Source organism: Ailuropoda melanoleuca, chromosome 14, assembly GCF_002007445.2.
Source record: "Ailuropoda melanoleuca isolate Jingjing chromosome 14, ASM200744v2, whole genome shotgun sequence".
Taxonomy (NCBI): Eukaryota; Metazoa; Chordata; class Mammalia; order Carnivora; family Ursidae; genus Ailuropoda; species Ailuropoda melanoleuca.
The window spans coordinates 101,410,757-101,430,024 of record NC_048231.1 but is presented as its reverse complement, the minus strand read 5'-3'; the positions used below and the strand labels follow the sequence as shown (position 1 = coordinate 101,430,024).

Here is a 19,268-nt window from a genome sequence, read left to right as displayed (position 1 = left end):
GGCTGTCTCTATCTCTGTCAAATAAATAAATAAAATCTTTAAAAAAAAAACAAAAAAAAACAATGCAAAAAAGTAAGTCACCAATTAATTTAATAGGAAACTTTTATTAACTAAGCAAGGTCTTTGTGGATTATTTTTTTTCTCAGTAGCTCAAAATGTTGAAATAGCATTTGAGTAACAAAGCTTTACCCTTTCATTGTATTTAAATTTCATTAAATTATGTGAAGTCATTTACAGTCTTGGCATCAAAGTTGCTGAATCATTTTTTGGCTTATTTTGGGCAGTATGTACGATTTTTCTTCAACCGGTCTGTTTCAGTAACATTGTTAGAAGAGTTCTTTCAAATAGTTTACTTTGTTTGGACTTTATCTAGGTTCTCTCCTCCCAAATAAATAACTTAAGTACCAGTAACATTTATTTTGACCCATCTTCTCTTCTGAGACCAGACGAGGCCTATTGCCCTGCTTGGATCCATGGGGGCATTTCCATAATGTGGAGAGAATGGCATTCTTAATTATCCATTATGTCCTTTGAACAAATTTCCAGTGATTGTCCGTGAGATTCTTTAAGCCTTTTTGGAACATTTCAACAAAGTTAAATTTTCTAAATCTAGGAAGCATTTATTTGCACAAAGTCAATTGCAAATAGAAAGTGTGGCTATTGTTGTTGCAAAAAATAGAAGAATGAGCGTGTCTTTTTCAGCGCATTGCATTTAAAAATGTCAGAGTACTGCTGCAAAGATCACTTTCGATGAGATTTCATTTGCTCTTCATTACAGCCACATCAAATGCAGCTCCATGTGCAGGGAAAAGGAGTTGGTGGATGTGCCCCTGGAGGAAACCACTTTGTGGTCCGACTGCCCCCATCCCCATCAGGCTTTCTTCCCAACGGCGTGGCTTTAAATCTGTAGACTCTGAGTTCTCTAGCTGCGCATAAATTCCTATTGACCTGAACTAACAAAACTTACCCTCCTCCAAATCTGTTCAGAAATGTGGCCCCCGGGTTCCCAAAGAACTGTTTCTCAGCATCTTTCAGCCAAAGGAGAGCCCTAAATGCAAACTCCGCGCCTCAGGGGCAGGGGATGAATCTCCGGAGGATTCAGTCATAAAGCACTGAATGAATATACGTGTGTGTTTTTAACTAAGCACCTATTTTCTTTTGTTTTCAGGGTTTACATTATTGTAATGTGGAAAATGGTTTATTTGCTAATTAATCTAGTTACGTCTTAATGGAAACAACAGTTAACATTTCCTTAGCCTTAGCTGAGTTGTTTACCTTTTTGATGAGGTTCAGCAAGACTCCTGTGTCCAGAAAGAACAATAAGCAAAGACAGGATCCAGGGTCAAGCGCTTGGAAGCTTCTGTAACGTACTGTGCCATAATTATGACAGCAGTTTCATCAGTTCTATGCAGAATTTATTGATTCACTCAGTTCACTTCCTTGACAGAATATAGCCGATCAGTTTGAGTCTGCGTCACACACACGTCACTCTCCTTTTCTTTATCATCTTATGTACATACGGCGTATATTCCCTTCCCTGCTGCCTGTTGAGGTGAGGTTTTATATGTTTTAATAAGCCGGGTTTACTGTTCCATTCGTTTGTTTCAGGCAATAGTTTCACTATGACTTTCTATTTGTGAAAAGGGATCTGGTCTTATAGAAAGAAGACCCAGAATGTCTCCATCATGTGTATAAAAATGTGGCTTTGAAGAGGCCTGAGAGTCTTCTCTAATGGGAAGAAAGGGAAGCAAACCAGAGAGCAAGGGAGTTATTCCTTTAAATAAGATAAAAAACCTAAGATCTGACATTTTGTGTTTGCGGTTTAAACCTTCACTAGTATCTAGAATCCCATCCGTGGTCCTGAGGCACGCCGAGGGCACGTAGGCAAAAATGATGCAGCTCACAGAAGACCAGCAGAACCTGGAAGGGAGCTTTTATTTAGTGGGTTGAAACCACCAAATGAAATTGTAATCCATTTCACGATGTCTTAATTTGACAAACAGCTAAAATGCATCTCATTCTACAACGTGTGACTTCAAGTCACATCCCTTTAGAGTCTCCACCTTTTCCCGAGTTAAATCAGCCTCAGACTGATTCCTTGTTGCATTTGCTCCATCCTGTCTTCTTGGATAATGAATCAGGGTAGGGCGGATGGATAGCTGTCCCTCGAACAATGTCTGAGGCTTGCTTCTTATCTTTGGGGGCTGTAGGACATCACTGCTAGGCAAGGCGACAATTCTGAGCTCCACTGGCTTGAACCTGACATTCAGGGGAGCCCCATCCAGCCCAGGTATTGATCCAGGCCGTGCCCAGGGGGTACACACTTCTTTGCTTACAGTTCCAAAGTGTTCACTCAGCCTGTTGAGACCCAGCATTCACATTCTCCCTAGGATTGAAATTCAGGTCTCTTTTATGGACACGGTTTTTACTTCCTAGATCTAGTATTACTGAATTTCTTGATGAGAATTCCCTGCTGTAAGCATAGCTCTTTAAAAACAACACCCTCAGCTGGATTTCTAGCAGGCCATCCAGTACAAAATTATAAGTAAGAATCTAGTAGATATTATAGGTAGTAGTGATTGACTTGGAACTTGGTCTTCCTGTAAAATTGACCCAAAACAAGAATAGGTAATTTACAAGAAGGGAATACAAACAGCCCATAAATACGTGAAAAGATGCTCAACTTCTGTGAAATCAAATTAATTCACATGAAAGCATAATAAGCCAGTGCCTATTAATAGATTAGCAAGATTAAAAAGATTGATAAATCCTAGTATTTAGTGAGGGAAAAGCAGGGAGACAGAAATCTCAAGTGCATTAGTGACTATCCAGGTTGGTGCAAACTTGCCGGAAGCTAGTTTTGAAATATACAATTGGATTTCAAATACAGGTGCGGCAGTGAAATGAGAGCAGGCAAAGCTACGTGGTGTCATGGGGGAGTGTGGCAGCAGAGACTCGGAAGAGAGGGGCAGCTATGTCATGGAGGAAAGGGCTGGGGCCCTGAGTAGAGGGTGTGGGCAGTGGAAATGCCTGGTGGGCCCACTAGACATGGGGCATCCTACGTGATTGCCTAGCGCTTTCCCTGGTTGTTCCTCAGTTGGAACCAAGGACAAAAATTAGGGAAGCTGTCAGTTATTAATAAATTCCTGGCTGTTGTAGGCTGACTGTTACAGGGATTACTTACTGTCTGGCTTCCTGGACCCATTGCTAAATGTTCTTCCTTCCTCCAAGTCTGACTTCCGGCCTGGAGGCTGGCTTCCCCAGATGGTTGTTGTGGACGATAGGCCGTTTCCCTGGCGTGGCTGCTGCAGACTGTGGCAGATTCCGTTTTCTTATGTGGTTTGACAATTGTCTGTTTGTGTATTCAGTCCCTTGTAGGAATCCAAAGAAGGAGGTAATCAAACTACAATTTTATTAAAGAAAGTATTTTTTAGGTCACAGAACAACCGGTGAGAATTATTATTTCCAACTTAACATTATTCTAGGCTGTTGCAAAAGGCTGAAGCAATGGTTTTTGATTCACACAAAGATATGTATCTCTCTAGAAAAGAAGTAACAAAGGGAGACATCATCCCATTAGTACAACATAAGCGTCTTCTTTATAAACTGCTATGAGAAGTGTTAGAATCCATGCTGTTAAATCCCAGCGCACATAGAACACCAGGAATACGAACCAAAGAAACCAAAAGAAAACCAAAGAAGATGAAGGTGTGTTACCTTGCTACAGGCAGGAAGATGCACGCCATGGGCAGTCAGGAGGGGTCTCAGTAAGAGTTGAATGGGCTTGCCATACAGTCTGGGCTTTTGATTGGGGCGGGGGGGGGGGTGTAAGGAAATTAATTTTGGATCGACGCTGCCAGGAAACAGAGGTGGTTTGATGACTGAGCTTCTTAACACTTGTGATGGTGGAAGAGGAGCCATGCAGTGGCGCTTGAGGTGTGATGGGCAGTGGTGCTCACACTGTCCAGGATAAGACATGTTCAGTCACTTTTGTGGGACCACGGTGTCGTTGTTTTAGTTTTGTTCCAACATGGTCATGGAGTGATGGCATCTGGTGTTGGTATCCTGTGAACTGTCGGCATTCGGTAGGGAACCCCATGACCTAGCTTCATGGCTCCCAGACAGTGTGCAGAGGTGCTCTGAGGCACGACAGCACAGTTTTAAGGGCACCCTGGCGTAGTTTAAACTTTTGAGGGAAGCACAGTGACATCCACTGAGTATCCCATAAGCACCACCATATCATTTATACCTAACAACGTAAAGCATGCAACGTTTGGGTACTTCCCTCTGCTTAGGGGAACATGGAAAAAAACCAACTGGGACACTAAGGACACTATGAACTGAGTGAGTCCGAGAACTTTGGATTTGCTCCTACTTGACAGGCCAGATACTGGGTTCCAGCTCTCAGGGCTGGGATGTTTCTTCCTCATCCCTCTCTCTTTCCTCAGCCCTCAGCAGTAAAAGTTTGAAACTGTGAGAACTGCTGGTCCGGACCTGCGCTGCGAATATAGTAGGCACTCGCCACTGCGTCTATTTCAAGTTAAATTTATTAACTTAAATAACATTTAAATAATCGGTTCCTTAATCACACTGGCCATACTTTAAACGTGCAGTAGCCACATCTGGTGAATGGCTACACCATTAGTCAGCACAGATGGAGACCATTTCCATCCCCTCAGCAAGTCTCACTGTAGAGACAGGTCAGAGGGGCTCACTCCTCGGACCCTTTCATCTCTGCCCACAGACTGGCTTCAGTCCTGTGGGTCCAGTCCTTCCAATGAAAAAAGATGCCATGGATGAGCTCCTTCCCTTCCCTGCTAGCCAAGACATGCTTTCCTAAGCATGGAAGTTGCCAGGTTCCCTCTCCCCGCTCACAAATGGAAGACTGGCAAGGAACCCCCTCTCCATATGTTACAAACAACACCTCAGGCTGCAATATTTGCCTTTGTATTATTTCAACACCGTCTTGAGTTATCACTCCCCAAACTAAAAGACGAGCAGATTCTTAATTCTGCAGTTCGAGCCACAGTGACAACAAACACCAAACAAACACTAAAACAGATCAACTTATCAACTTATTTTCTCAGCTTCCAGGCATTAGGGGGTCTAGACTCGAAAATTCAATATCAGAGTATCTTTTGAAAAGAGGCAGGTGCTAGTCTGTTTGCTAGCAGACACCTGGACCCCCTGAGGATTCCATGTTGACCTTGACCGGCCCTGAGTTTCTCCAGCTCCTTGGGTGATGCTCCTTTGCTTCCCCCAGGCTTAAACAGCTGGTGGTGAAGCAGATTAGGTCAGGAGCTTAGATGAGGAGTCAGACTGCTTGTCTGTGATGCCCGGATCCTTTGCTTTCTAAATCTGAGAACTTGGACAAAACCCTTAGTTCTCCATGACTCAGGTTACTCATCTCTGAATTTATAGATTTAGAGGGAGGAAAAAGGATAACATCTAACACAAACTCATTGGTGGTTTGAGGATTAAATGACTCAATGCATGTAAAATTATGCCAGGCATATAGGGCTCCTTTCATAAATGTCAGTTATTAATATTAACATGTGTCAGGTACTGTTAGGTGATTTCATGTGATACGGGATTTATATCTCATAAGGACACTGTAAGATGTTAATCTCACTTACTGATGAGGAAATTAAACATTAGGAAGTGTAAATAATTCACCCCGAATCATACAAGTTAAGTTATAAAGCTGAGATTCTTTGAGTCCTTAACAAGGTTGAGTCTGACCGTAATATTCTCCCAAAACACCGTAACAGTTTCAATTACACACTCCATACACTTGCAATGGTTTGTGAAGTGTCGGTCTTTCCCGGTAGACTGTGCATATCGCGGGAACAGGTTCGTGTCTGCCTTGTTCAATGTTCCACCCTAATTTCCTAGAGCATGATGCCAAAAGCAGAGGGGGCTTTTGATAAAAAGGGATCGAGTGAGTGAATTCACTGACAGATGAATGAATCTGCTGAACCCCAAGTCTGTGTCTTTTGGCAGTGAGCACACATTTTACCTTCTAACAAGCAAACGATACATAGCTGATGCACTGTTGTAGGTCAATGCCCCACCATCCTCTTCTCTATCATTAGATCCTCTATAGAAGTTGGTAGTATTTAAAACGTTACTCTAGGCATATTCTACAACATTTCTTTTTAAATCGCCCCTAGCAAATCTCTGTCATCCCATATAATAAAAACTTCACTCTTCATTATAGGCTCCCATAGTGTTTTTGTTTTGTTTTGTTTTCTTCCTCAAACCGTCAAACTCTATCATCTCTTTCAGGGCACAGCTTGGTAGAGTTCAGTGCTTTAAAAGTATATTTCCTAAACAGCTCAGCCTGTGACAAAGCACCATGTTCTGTAAGCACAAGGAATGCCGAACATGTGAGCTGCCCCCTGGGGCTCCGCAGAGCACGCTGTCCCTTGCAGGTACTTTGAAAGCCTATGCGAACGGGTCTCTGTAGCTTTGTTTATCCCAGAATTTCCAACATTTATTTGAAGATGGAGTTTTCCCCCAAAGTTATAACTATTAATTCCTGGATCCCTTTTGGGAAATGTAGGGGCTCTAGAGAAAGGTTTAATTAAAATCCTCGCTTCATCTGGGGTGAATTTAGGGAACCAATGACCTCAGTTAAATCTCAGCTTCTTCGACCGTAAAGTGAAATGACCCTCTTTGCCTCAGAAGATAGCTTTTAGGAAGGGATGATCTAACTCACCGTTAGCATATGGAAAATATACATACATGTCCACTTGCTTCCCTGTCCTCTCTTGGTAGCAGGGAGATCATAGGGCGGGTGGAGCTGGCTTAACATGCCCTCGCTTTGCTGAAGAGAGAAGGCAGAGGAACACAGCCAAGTATCGGCAAACCCAGCACCATACTAACAAACATTTCTCGCTGTTGTCCTCCAAGTCTCCTTTGTTTAAATCAGTCTGTACATTTATGTTCAATGTATTACTTTATAGTGAGATTTTTTAAAAGACTTTATTTATTTTTGTTAGAAAGAGAGCACAAGCCGGGAGAGCAGCAGACAGAGGGAGAAGCAGGCTCCCAGCTGAGCAAGGAGCCCGACGTGGACTCAATCCCAGGACCCTGGGATCATGACCTGAACCGAAGGCAGATGCTTCACCAACTGAGCCACCCAGGTGCCCTATAGTGAAATTTTTAAAAGCCTTTTTCTCTCTTGCACTATGACTGGCACACTCACGTTTCCAAGCCTCACCCTCTTCTTTGGTCACAGCTCAGTTTAACTTTCTGCAAGTTGATGTTTGTTTGTTTGTTTGTTTTTCAATTTTGCAAATAAAATACAAAATTGTTTTGTAACTTTTAGGAAAAAACTAATCTATCTTTTCCCCCTATTTTATTTCTCTCCTTTTCCAAGACTATTCTTTTTGGGGTAAAAAGAAGGGAAAGGAAGAAACATTAATTTTTTTACTAGTGGATTAATAAAGCGGTTGCTCATTTTTTACAAAAATAACATTGATGTTAACAAAATTTAAGTCGATTTAGGTAAGATTTGTCACAGAAATGGGTCACTGGTTTTGAAGTTGAGTGACGAATTGCAAAGCTAAACAGGCAGGATTTAGCAGTGATGAAAACCATGGACGTGAGCGGGGGTTTAGTAATGCAGAAGGTGCTGACGTGATCCGGGGTTAGTTAGGATGACTAACGTCCGGACCAGGGATTTGCCTTCAGGGTCAAGGAATCCATCATGATCTTTGACCTACACTAGAAAAATATATATATTGTATGTATAGAGAAAATTCCAATCACCTTGAGAATGACACTTCCTATACCATACTAAGTGCCATTTTACCTCTGAAATCTCAACCCCATGTAAAGTAAGTTGTTGCTAAATTCTGTAGTTCGCAATGAACTGGCCTTTACCTTCTTTTGTTAGAAATTATGGATTCTTGCTTACTCGCTAATATGCTAACATTCTAAACCCATCACTTATACAGAATAATACAGTTAAGGGGAACAAGATCCACCAAGTGCTGATAACAGATTAAAGCATTTACCCATAAGTTATGTCAGCAGAAATGAATGTCTTAACCAAGGGGACCAAAGTCTGCAGTGAAGCAAGAATTACCTGAGACACGGGCCTTAAACAGCTCTGCAAAGTCAAAGGCAAATGTGCTGTGTGCTACTCATGTTTTGCGGGGCCTTTACTTCCCTTATTTACCTACAAACTCTTATCTCTGTGATTGCCTAAAGATTGAGAAGCTTTCTATTTTGGGGAAATATGAAGCATAATATTAGTACAGTCTAGAATGGTATATGTCTTAATGGTAAACAATCCTGAGATAAATCCTACCTGCATCAATTTTTTTTTATCGTAATTCTGGAGTTAATGTGCTAATATTTAAATGGATGATTTTTTGCTACTGAATTTCTAAGTGATATCTCATGAATGAATTGGGAAAATGCTCTTTCTTTAAACATGTTATAGATTGAATGTTTGTGTCTCCCCCACATTCATACATTGGAGCCCTAATGCCCCAGTGTGGCCGCATTTAGAGAGGGCCCCTCAAGGAAGTAATGGAGGTTGACAGAGGTCATAAAGATGGTGCCTTGATCCAATAGGATTAGTGTCCTTAAAATAAGAGATACTGGATGGGCGCCTGTGTGGCTCAGTCATTAAGCGTCTGCCTTCGGCCCAGGGCGTTATCCCAGGGTCCTGGGATCGAGCCCCCATCGTGCTCCTTGCTCTGCTGGGAGCCTGCTTCTTCCTCTCCCACTCCCCCTGCTTGTGTTCCCTCTCTCGTTGGCTNGTTGGAGCCCTAATGCCCCAGTGTGGCTGCATTTGGAGAGGGCCCCTCAAGGAAGTAATGGAGGTTGACAGAGGTCATAAAGATGGTGCCTTGATCCAATAGGATTAGTGTCCTTAAAAGAAGAGATACTGGATGGGCGCCTGTGTGGCTCAGTCATTAAGCGTCTGCCTTCGGCCCAGGGCGTGATCCCAGGGTCCTAGGATTGAGCCCCACATCGGGCTCCTTGCTCTGCTGGGAGCCTGCTTCTTCCTCTCCCACTCCCCCTGCTTGTGTTCCCTCTCTCGTTGGCTGTCTCTCTCTGTCAAATAAATAAATAAAATCTTAAAAAAAAAAAAAAAGAAAGATACTGGAGAGCTGAAGAAATCCTGGAGAGCTACCTCTGTTTCTCTCTCTCCCTTTCTCTCCCTCTCTCTCCCTGTGCACAAGCACTTAGGAAAGGCCACGTGAGAACATAATGAGAAGCCAGGAAGAGCGTTTTGGCCAGAAACCAAATTAGCTGGTACCTTGATCTCCAACTTCTCAGCTTCCATAACTCTGAGAAAATAAACTTCTGTTGTTCCAACCACCCAGTCCACAATATCTGTCATGGCGACTGAGCAGAGTGAAATAATCTGACACTGAATTTTTTAGGTAATATAGGAAATATGTTTCCCTTAAAAGATACTGGAGAGCTGAAGAAATCCTGGAGAGCTACCTCTGTTTCTCTCTCTCCCTTTCTCTCCCTCTCTCTCCCTGTGCACAAGCACTTAGGAAAGGCCACGTGAGAACATAACGAGAAGCCAGGAAGAGCGTTTTGGCCAGAAACCAAATTAGCTGGTACCTTGATCTCCAACTTCCCAGCTTCCATAACTCTGAGAAAATAAACTTCTGTTGTTCCAACCACCCAGTCCACAATATCTGTCCTGGCGACTGAGCAGAGTGAAATAATCTGACACTGAATTTTTTAGGTAATATAGGAAATATGTTTCCCTTAAAAGTTTGGTAGACTTGCTAGGAAGAAAAAAAGGAATTTGTCAAGCTTTCAAGGGAAATTTGTAAAAACTGAAAATTGTGTTTTCAACTTATTTCATGAGAATTGGTCTAATCAAGTTTTCTAACTTGAGGCAATTTTTGTAATGTATACTCTTCTAGAAAACCATCAAGTTGCTTTTTTATTTTTTAATAAAAGGATTTTTTAATTTTTTCTTTAAGAAAAACTCCTTTGCATCTTTAGTTCTGATTTCTTTTCACCTTTTTCATGTATAGTCTAACCTTCTCTCACTTCCTCTAATCAGAATTAACCAGTGTTTATTTTATTCTTGGCTTCAAAGACCAATTTTTTATAAACAGTGATCTTTTCAAAGTTCCCGTTATTTTATATTAGAATCTTTCCTAACTCCACCCTTCTTTATAGCATTATTTTTGGTTCTTTTAATGAAAGAAATTCAGGAATAAATGCCTGATAATTTTACTTTCAGTGTTTCTTGTTTTCAGATAAAAGTGCCCTCAAGGTTATAAATGTTCTGAATCCTGCTCGGAATGCAGAACATAAATTCTGTCATCGTCGTTATTTAACTCCAAATAGGTGGAGATTTCCATTTTGATTTTACTCTAGGAATTGTTTCAAAAGGTGTTTTAAAACTTCCTCTGTATTCCACACAGCAATCACAGAATATGAACTATGAATGTGATTGACTTAATTTCCACTGTTTGGAATTTAATAATTTTTTATATCATGAATATTAGAAATTTCATGACTATTTGAAAACTATTGGTATTTTCAGTTTGGTGCGGGTAGTTTTGTGAATGTATTTATTAAAGCAAAGTTCAGTAGGTACTCAAGCCTTTATGTTTTTCGCTATTTCTTTCTAGTTGCAATGTTGATTTCTCAGAAGTGTTTGTTACAATTTTGCATCATAAGTATGAATATAATTATATCTAACATTTTGTGTTACATTTTCCTGATTAGGCCCAGACTAATAAAACTCCCTTAACTTAAAAAAAATATATTTATCATACATAAGAATCCCAGTGGAAACTGACCTTTTGGGGTGAGCACATTGCCACTCCAAACAGAATCAAGTTTGTGTATCTGAGGAAGAAGGAAAATGAATATTAGCAGTGTCTGCCATGATTTGTTTTTGTCTGTGAGTGTGTGCACGTGTCTGTATATACCAATTTGTTAGTTTTCTTATTTTACTTAAGTCAATTATGTTTTTCAAATATTATTTAAATGTTAGGCATGATCAATATAATTATTATAAGCAACGTAGAATTTTATTTTTACACTGTGTTTTAAATTTTCTATTGCTATATATTTTTTCCTCCTTTTCCCCCATCCCCTTCTCTCTACCTTTATTAAACCTTCCCTCGTGTTGGGTTTCTTCTTTTGTTTCTGGGTTACCAGCCAGCAGCTTCCTTCCCCTTAGCTTTAACATAAAGTTTAATGAGACTCCTACATGTTTGAGTGACAGTTTGGCTGATAGCTAAAACTGTGGGCATGACATTTTTTTTGTTTCTCATGGTGATAGTAATTAGCTTATTATGGAAATACTATCTAGTTTATTTATGGAATTACATTTCTCATATTCATTGAGTCTATACTCTGTTCCCATTCACTGTCTATATAAGTTAGGGGTACTCTTGTCTTTAAGTAATAGAAAACCTAACTTGACAGTTTTAATCAAACATTAATTTTTTTCTAAAGTTTTTGTCTTCTGGTGGTGGTTAAATACTAGCTCCATGTTGTCAGATTGAACATCTCTAGGGTTGTGTTGGCTTTCCTTGTGACCACAAGATGGCTGCTGCATATTCACCATCACGTTCTCATTCCAGGTAGGAAGAAAAGACCAACTTCATGGATGATGCATGTATAAGAAGACAAGAATTCTTTCAGAAACACCTTGAAAGATACATTTGCTTACATATCCATGCCTACACTCAACAACATGCAGGATTGGGAAAGCAAGTATACTGCTGAGGGGTAGTAATATATCTTCACAAACAAATCAGGGATATATTACCAGAGAAAAATGGGGCAGTGGGTCTTAGGTATGTATTTAGCCATATACATCACAAGTTTTATCTTCAGAAATCAAATCCTATGCTGAACCACTGCAAGATTTCCAGTGCTCCTATATGTTTATGTAAGTTTTTATATTTTTTGTCATTTTCTCAAAATGAGGGAGGGTGGAATATTGACATTTTGAATTAGAAGTCTGTCTTTTAAAAATTTCTTACCCTCAATCTTTTCCCCACTAGTTTCATTTTTAATTGTTCTTGAATTTCTTTTCTTTCTTTTTGAATTTCAGATAAATTCAGTTCTATTTATTTGTTATTTTTAAAAAATTTTTCGAGTACAGTTGACACACAGTATTATGTTAGCTTCAGGCGCACAGCATAGTGAGTCAACATCTCTATACCTTCCGCTGTGCTCACCACAAGGGCAACAACCGTCTGCCACCGTACGAGGCTCTGACAACATTATGGACTGTATCCCTATGCTGTACCCTTTATCCCTGTGACTGATCCATTCCCAAACTGGAAGCCCATACCTCCCACTCCCCATCACCCAGTTTGCTCATCTCCCCACCCCCTCTCCCTCTGGCGACCATCGGTTTGTTCTCTGTGTTTATTGATCTGATTCTGCTTTTCTCGTTTGCTTCTTTTGAACTTGTTTTCTTAGTAAGAACTTTGATCAAGCCATTCCCTGTCTCACAGGACTTCTTAGTATAGGATTAAGGGTCATCAGACTCCTGGCCTACCGTTCTCTTCATTGCTTCTTGGGCTGGAATCCTGCTTCTCAGTGAGCACCATGCTTTTCTCCATTCTTGGTCTTTTCAGATGTTGGGTTCCTGAATAGAACCCTGAAAAGCCTCCCTGAAAAACTCCTATTCATTGTTCAAGAACCAATTCAAGGTCCTTTTTCTATGAACCTTTTATTCCTCAGATGTCCTGGGTGGCTTCTCCTTGGGCAATCCCATTACCCCCAGTTGTCCTCAGTGGGGCTCAGCTCTCTGGCACTGAGGGATCCGAAGAGTGTGTGCATCTATTTATCCCTAGAACTTAGTGAAGCCTGTGTAACTGGTGAGAACTCAAATATTGGACTCCATGAATAAATAAATAAGCAAGGAAAACATCTTCAAGGAAAGTACTTTTTCTATATCAGTAGAGAATGGTTTATTTATTTTTTTAGAAAACACAAAATCAATTTTTTAAAATAAGAAAATAATATTCTGGAAAATCTTACTCTGTGTCAGCACTACCTACTTCAAGAACTAATCCCTAAGCTTGGTTTTGGGATCAGTTGTGAAAGTTCATCTAATCTCTGTCTGTCAGTCTGTCTCTCTCTCTCTCTCTCTCTCTCTCACACACACACACACACATATCACATACACACATCATGTACACACAGATAAACTCAGGCAAAACCATGCCTAAATTATCTCATACCTATACATGTTGATTCTAAGCTTCTATTTTTAAAATAGTTTATTTAAATTACTATTTGTCTTAAAATAAAATGTTATTTTATTTATATCTGGTATGGAATTAAAGAAATAAAAAATCCTTTAGTTGCTACTTTTGTAAGATGTGGGTTCTTAAATATGTTTTTAAAGATAAAAATGCAGAGAGATGTGGGCAGTGACATGTCAGTGGGTGTAAACTGTGGTGTGCCAGAGAGTTGAAAGGCTTATGAAAAATGTGAAGATAACCTTAATTCCAAAATTCAGTTTTTGTTGTCTCTTTCCTATTTTGTAATTTTTTTGACGTGAAGATATTTTCTACTTAACATGACAAGAGCCTCCATCTCCAAAACGTTCAATGTGAGAAGAAATTCCACTACACGTTGCCGGATTTCCCTTCCATATCCTCCCCACTTGTGGCAACAGAAAGGGCTAACGAGCCTGATTTAATAATTGGACTGTCAGAGAATCGAGCTTTATTTTGGGCAACGCATGTGCCTGACATGTCAGCCTTTACCTGATTCTCAGACTTCCTTTAAGTGGGAGGCAGACAATGGAAGTGACTGTATTAACAGTGCTGAGGGCTGATTAATATGCCGCAGAGACGGGGGTGTGGCTGCACGTGCTACGCAGCCATCACCCTCAACGCCAGCTCTCCTACAGGTGCACCGAGAGGGGGACAAAATGATGTCAGAGAGTGTGGTCCCTCATGGAAAGAAAAGGAGAAAGGGAGAAATTGCATATTTAATCTTCTTTCAAAAACTTTAGGCTAAATACTGCCAACTGTCTGTATTCACAGTGTGTTACCTCTTGCTTTTTGGCTGTTTTCGTGCTGAAGCAGAAATTAGACATAGTTAAAGCCTTTAATTGGCCCTCCTCCCTCCCACTTGTTCCTTTCTCCTTCCTCCTGTCGTCAGACCAGCTGAAGTCTTTGGAATTCCATTGTTAATAACGTGTCAGATCAGAAGGCAGATAGGCTTAGAGCACTATTCCAAGAGGTGACGCTGTCTATGCTCGGCATGCATTGCAGGATGTAATGATCAACCTCTCTGCAGGTCAAGGCATCAGAAGAGTCCCAGTTGAATACACTGTCCTCCTCTTTTCTGGGCCACACACCTCACTCGTGAACATCCATGCTGTTTCTGCACTTGCACCATGTCCACTGATGTTGGCTTAGCAATGTTTCCCTCGTGCAACATAAAACAAAAATGAGCTAGCTTCCTATAAAGAAGAAGATATAGACTACGCATGTTCTTTTATTTTACTCCAACATTCTCACTCGTGGTCAATTCTTCAGCCTGTTGCCCTGGCATTCTGGAAGATCATGGAATAATCCGGTCTCATGAATAATGAAGGACCAGTAATCTGTGAGGGACATTCACTCTTGCCCCTGTCCACCCCCATCCTTCCTTTTATATATGTTAGCCTCCTTCCAGCTTTGATTCAGGAGGGCTACCTAGTCTGTCACCTTATTTGACTGGAGCCACACTTAGTATCCAGCCTAACGTACTTGTGTGGTTCTTGCTTCTTGTCCCTCCTTCTCCCTCCTCTCTTTCTCTCCCTATTTTCCTTCTTTGCTTCTACCTTTAAAACATTCCTGGGCATTGTGTGCCAGGCACTGTGTGCTGGGAGGGGGCCGCAGTGGTGAGCAAAATACGTGTGTTCCTGACAGTCTGACGGGAGAGACAGCCATGTAATCACACAAACCAGAGATAATAAAAGAAAGAAGGAAGGAAGGATTTCATTGGGATAATTCATATCAGAACGGACAACTGTTAGGGAGGAAAACATGAGCCGAGTGCTGCAGCTCACATGGAAGTAAGCCAGCAAGGAGAGGGAAGAGACTCCCCGGCAGAAAGATCAGGTGTATAAAGATCAGGTGTATAAAGGCTCTGTGGTGGCAAATATAAGGGTACCTTCGAAAACCTAAAGATCCATGTGGACAAACAACAGGGGGGCAGTGGGTATTTCTGTGAGATGAGCCTGGGAAGGTGGTCTTGGGAGTGCAGAACGATGCAAGGCAAGTAAAGGGTTTGGGATTTTATACTTCTTGAGAAGCCAAGCATGCTTGTTTTCCCCCCTAGCAGAGGAGCGATATGGTGTGATTCGAATGAGACAAGTTAGGAAGGCCACTCAGAAAGCTGTTGCTTGAAACTCTAGCTTCCAGAGAATTGCAGGTGGAGAGGGTGGATGCTGCGGAAACGGATGAGGTGGGTGGGTGATGATACGTGTTGGCATTCAGAGTGGTAATATCTGCATTGGGTGGGCAGGAAGGGAGATACACAAGTCAAGGGTAAGTACGTAAGGCTTTCAGCATCACCAACAGGGTTAGCAGAATTAAAATTTATAGAGATACAGGAGCTTGGGAAAAAATCTGATCTTGAGAAAAAATATTGAGGGCACATGCATTATTTGAGGCCCCTGTGAGCCATTCACAAGGGGGATGTCAGCTTGGTCATTGGCTTAGTGGGTCTGGGGCCCCAGGGAGATACACATTTGGGGTTCATCAGCATTTGGATGCAACATGAAGCTGTTGCAGTGCGTGGAATTAGGGGCAAGAGTAGGTATTAGAAGCTTCCGGTACCAAACTCCGAGGAACTTGAGCGTTTTAGGGACTGTGCGGGAAATAGCACATTGAGGGGGGGACAGTTCAGTGAGAGAGCGCGGTTTCAGGGAAGAAAGAAGTCTTTCAAAAAAGAAGGAGCAGTCAACAGTGTTGAATGCTGCTAGTGAGAAAGGGATTGAAACACGTCATTGGGTAGAGCAAAATGCACATGGCTGATACCTTTCCGCCAGCGGTCTGCTTTCATATTGTACCGTCTACCGTGAGGTGACCAGCCAGGGCTTCGCAGCGACCTTATACCAAATGGAGCTGCTTTGTCAACTACTCCCAGAGCCACTGTCTGTACCTTTACCCCTTCCACCAGAGTCGTGCTTCCAACCATTCCCTCCCCCGTGGCAGGGTCGTCAATGCTCTCTTCTCAGAAGACATGGAAAGGAGCAGCATAAAGTGCCTTCCTCCCCTCCTCTCTGTCTGCACGCTTCCGGATGTCCACGTGATGTACATGTATGCATTCGTCACGTGTTCCCTTGCTCTTGCCTTGCCCGTGCTTCTCTGGGACCCCACTCAGCAATCACTGCCCTTTCTTCCATGCATGCAGGTCCCTTCTTTTATTGACTTCTCTGCCTGGAACTACGCTGAGCCACTCCCTCCCCAAATACTTCTTGAATCTCCTCTTCTCAGGATGACACCCTCGTTTCTTTCCATTGATTGATCAAATTCTAAGGGAATATACCATATATATATATATATATATGGTATATTCCCTAAATTCCCCATATAAAGAGCTCTCTTCTCTGAGTTCTGCAACACTTGGCCTCTACCATAGCAGTGGTCTTATTCACTCAGTGTCTGGTTTTGCCACGAATTCTGTGTTTCTTGAGGGCAAGTGGCCGCACCTTATTCATCTCTGCACGCCACTCACCAGACCATGCATGACATAGGAAGTTGCTCAATAATCATAGAATGAATGAATAAATGATGCCTTAGAACATTATTATAACTTCGAAAACATAATTCTTGATATAAAATATTGACTCTATTAATGTCCTGAAGATTATAGTCCTCTGCTATACCCCCATTCCCATGGGTGGACATCGAGTGCAGACTCTATGTGCTACACCTACAAAATCCCTCAGAGAAAAGGCATACGCACCGTTGCTTCCACGGTAAGCCAATGCGTGCAGAATACCAGAAGTCTTTCCTGACCCCGTAGTGAGAGCTGACCTACCAACATAGACACTGTTAACATTCTAGATTCTGTCAGTAAAGAACTGTTGCAAACTCAGTTTTTGCCAAGTAGAGAGGATTCTGCATAACTCAACCATGGAGATGTTTTAAAAACCAGCAGTTACAGTGACTGTTTAAATGAGGCTGAGAACATTTGAAGTTCTGTATTTACATAATTCTTCATGCATGAGTGCTCATCGGGTGTTTATTTTTCAAAACTCACGTCACATCTGTCTTGCACACCGTATTTCTGATGACACCCTTTTCATCTTAAATCTAAAGATTTAGGCATATGCAGTGTTGTCTCCTCCTTGCTTGCTCAGATCAACAGAATTCTGTAGGAGAGGAAGGCCGTCTGGAGCCACAGGTTACATCCCACGGATTATTTAAAAGGAAGACTTCTGTGGAGAGAAGGCAACCTGGCCGTGAATTTGCTCTTTCCTGGTGCCCTGGGCTGAGTGCTAAGTATCAGATTCGGCAGAGTGCGGTAGAAATAAGAGTCATCAATATGGTATCTGCATTCCTACGGGAAACAGAGCGATGCTCCTGGGCTTATATGTTTGTAATATAGTCAGCTATTTAGCAACTCCTTGAGGTGGAAACGGATTGATAGGTTATGCCCCAAAAAGAAAACGTTTTCTTTGGTTTAAAATGAGATTTTTTTAAAACTGCAATCACCTCTCAAAATGGAAGTGATAGAACGCTAAGCGAAAAGAAAGTCAAAATGTTGGGTTTTTTTTTTTTTAATGTTACTTGATTACCAGAAGTTATATTGATTTTTTCATGGCTATATCTAAAGAAAATACCAAACACATATTTGAGCATACACATATCTTGTATACATATACGTACAAAATGTACTCAAATTGTCTTTCTTTTTCTTACATTAAAACAGGGATTTTTAAAAATACTATATGAGTCACATTGGGTTTGTTGTTAGCATTAAAACATCATACTTTTTTTCCTAAATAAGAACAATTTTTTAAAATATTTTATTTATTTGAGAGAGAGCGAGGGAGCGGGAGATGGAGAAGCAGGCTCTCTGCTGAACAGAGAGTCCAATAATGCAGGGCTTGAACCCGGGACCCGGAGATCATAACCTGAGCCAAACACAGACACTTCACCGACTGTGACCACCGACTGTGACCGCCCCTAATTTTCTAAGAGAACTTGGGAGGCACACCCACCAGAGCTTAGCAAGTTATTTGGAACCTAATACTACATAACCTCCCCACTTACAGAAGAGTGCTCTTCCTACTTGGGGGCCCAGATCACGTCATATCGTGTCGGGGGAGAGGACCGGGATGGGGTGGGGACTCCTATCTGTTTATTAGTAACTTCTCTGCCGTAAAACGGTTGTTGGCAAATTCCATTTCCTTTTCGAGTCTCATTTTCTTCAGCTCTAAAATAAGGACCTCGGCTGCATGACACCATCTAAGTCCTCTTCCTTTAGCGAAGAGATACTAATCAATGGGCATAAAGTTTGGCCAAGCAAGGTGAGAAGGCTCTGGAGATGCATTGGGCAGACCCGGGCCCACAATTCACAGTAAGGAATCGTGCACTTAAACATTTAGTAAGAGGGCAGATCTCAGGTTATGTCCTTTCCACAACAAAGTAACATTTAAAAAAAGAAACGTGGAGGGTTATGTGAGGCAAGCACCGCATGAGTGAATTTCCCTTTGACTTTTCCAGGAGCTGTTTTCCGCGGTTCCTCCGAGCGGCCCGCAACCTGCCTTTCCTCCCACCCAACCCTCGGGCTTCGCGCTGCGCGCCCGGTGCTGGTGTCTTGGCGAACCTGACCATGTGTGCGCGGAGGCCGGCAACGCAGGTAAAAACCACCGGGACGGTGATCAAACCGCCTAGACCGTGATCAGGTGTTTCCAGGAAGGACTCTTGAGACAATCCAGGCTGGTTTGTTTACTGCACCGAAGATGTGCTGAGGCTCAGAGGTGACCCGAAGAGAGTCCCCAGACAAGGTCGTTGTAAGGAAAGAACAACTTTTATATATGATTTATGAACTAACTCTGTGCCTTTCATGAACACAAACAGCCCATCCTGCAAGCGTGTCGGGGCGCTGGGCATCGATAAACCTGGGGTCCTATCCTGTCCTTGCCGCCGTTTCAGAGACGCTGGGTAAATGCATGGGTGACATCTGAACACCGCGCTTACTCCTCCCATTAGTCTGGACACCGGAGGGTAAGACAGCAAAAGCACCAAAAACATTTCTGTGGGTCGGATTATTCAGGAAGAGTTGGA

General features: G+C 41.9%; 1 long non-coding RNA gene across 1 annotated transcript in view; it reads left to right on the top strand.

Annotated features, from left to right (window-relative positions):
* LOC105238511 overlaps window positions 1-18,826 on the top strand; it is a 31,652-nt gene extending 12,826 nt beyond the window's left edge. Inside the window, exon 4 of the long non-coding RNA XR_002143122.2 lies at window positions 18,705-18,826. This is a non-coding gene — a long non-coding RNA (uncharacterized LOC105238511). The remainder of the gene's footprint in view (window positions 1-18,704) is intronic.
* Window positions 18,827-19,268: the final 442 nt, after the last annotated feature.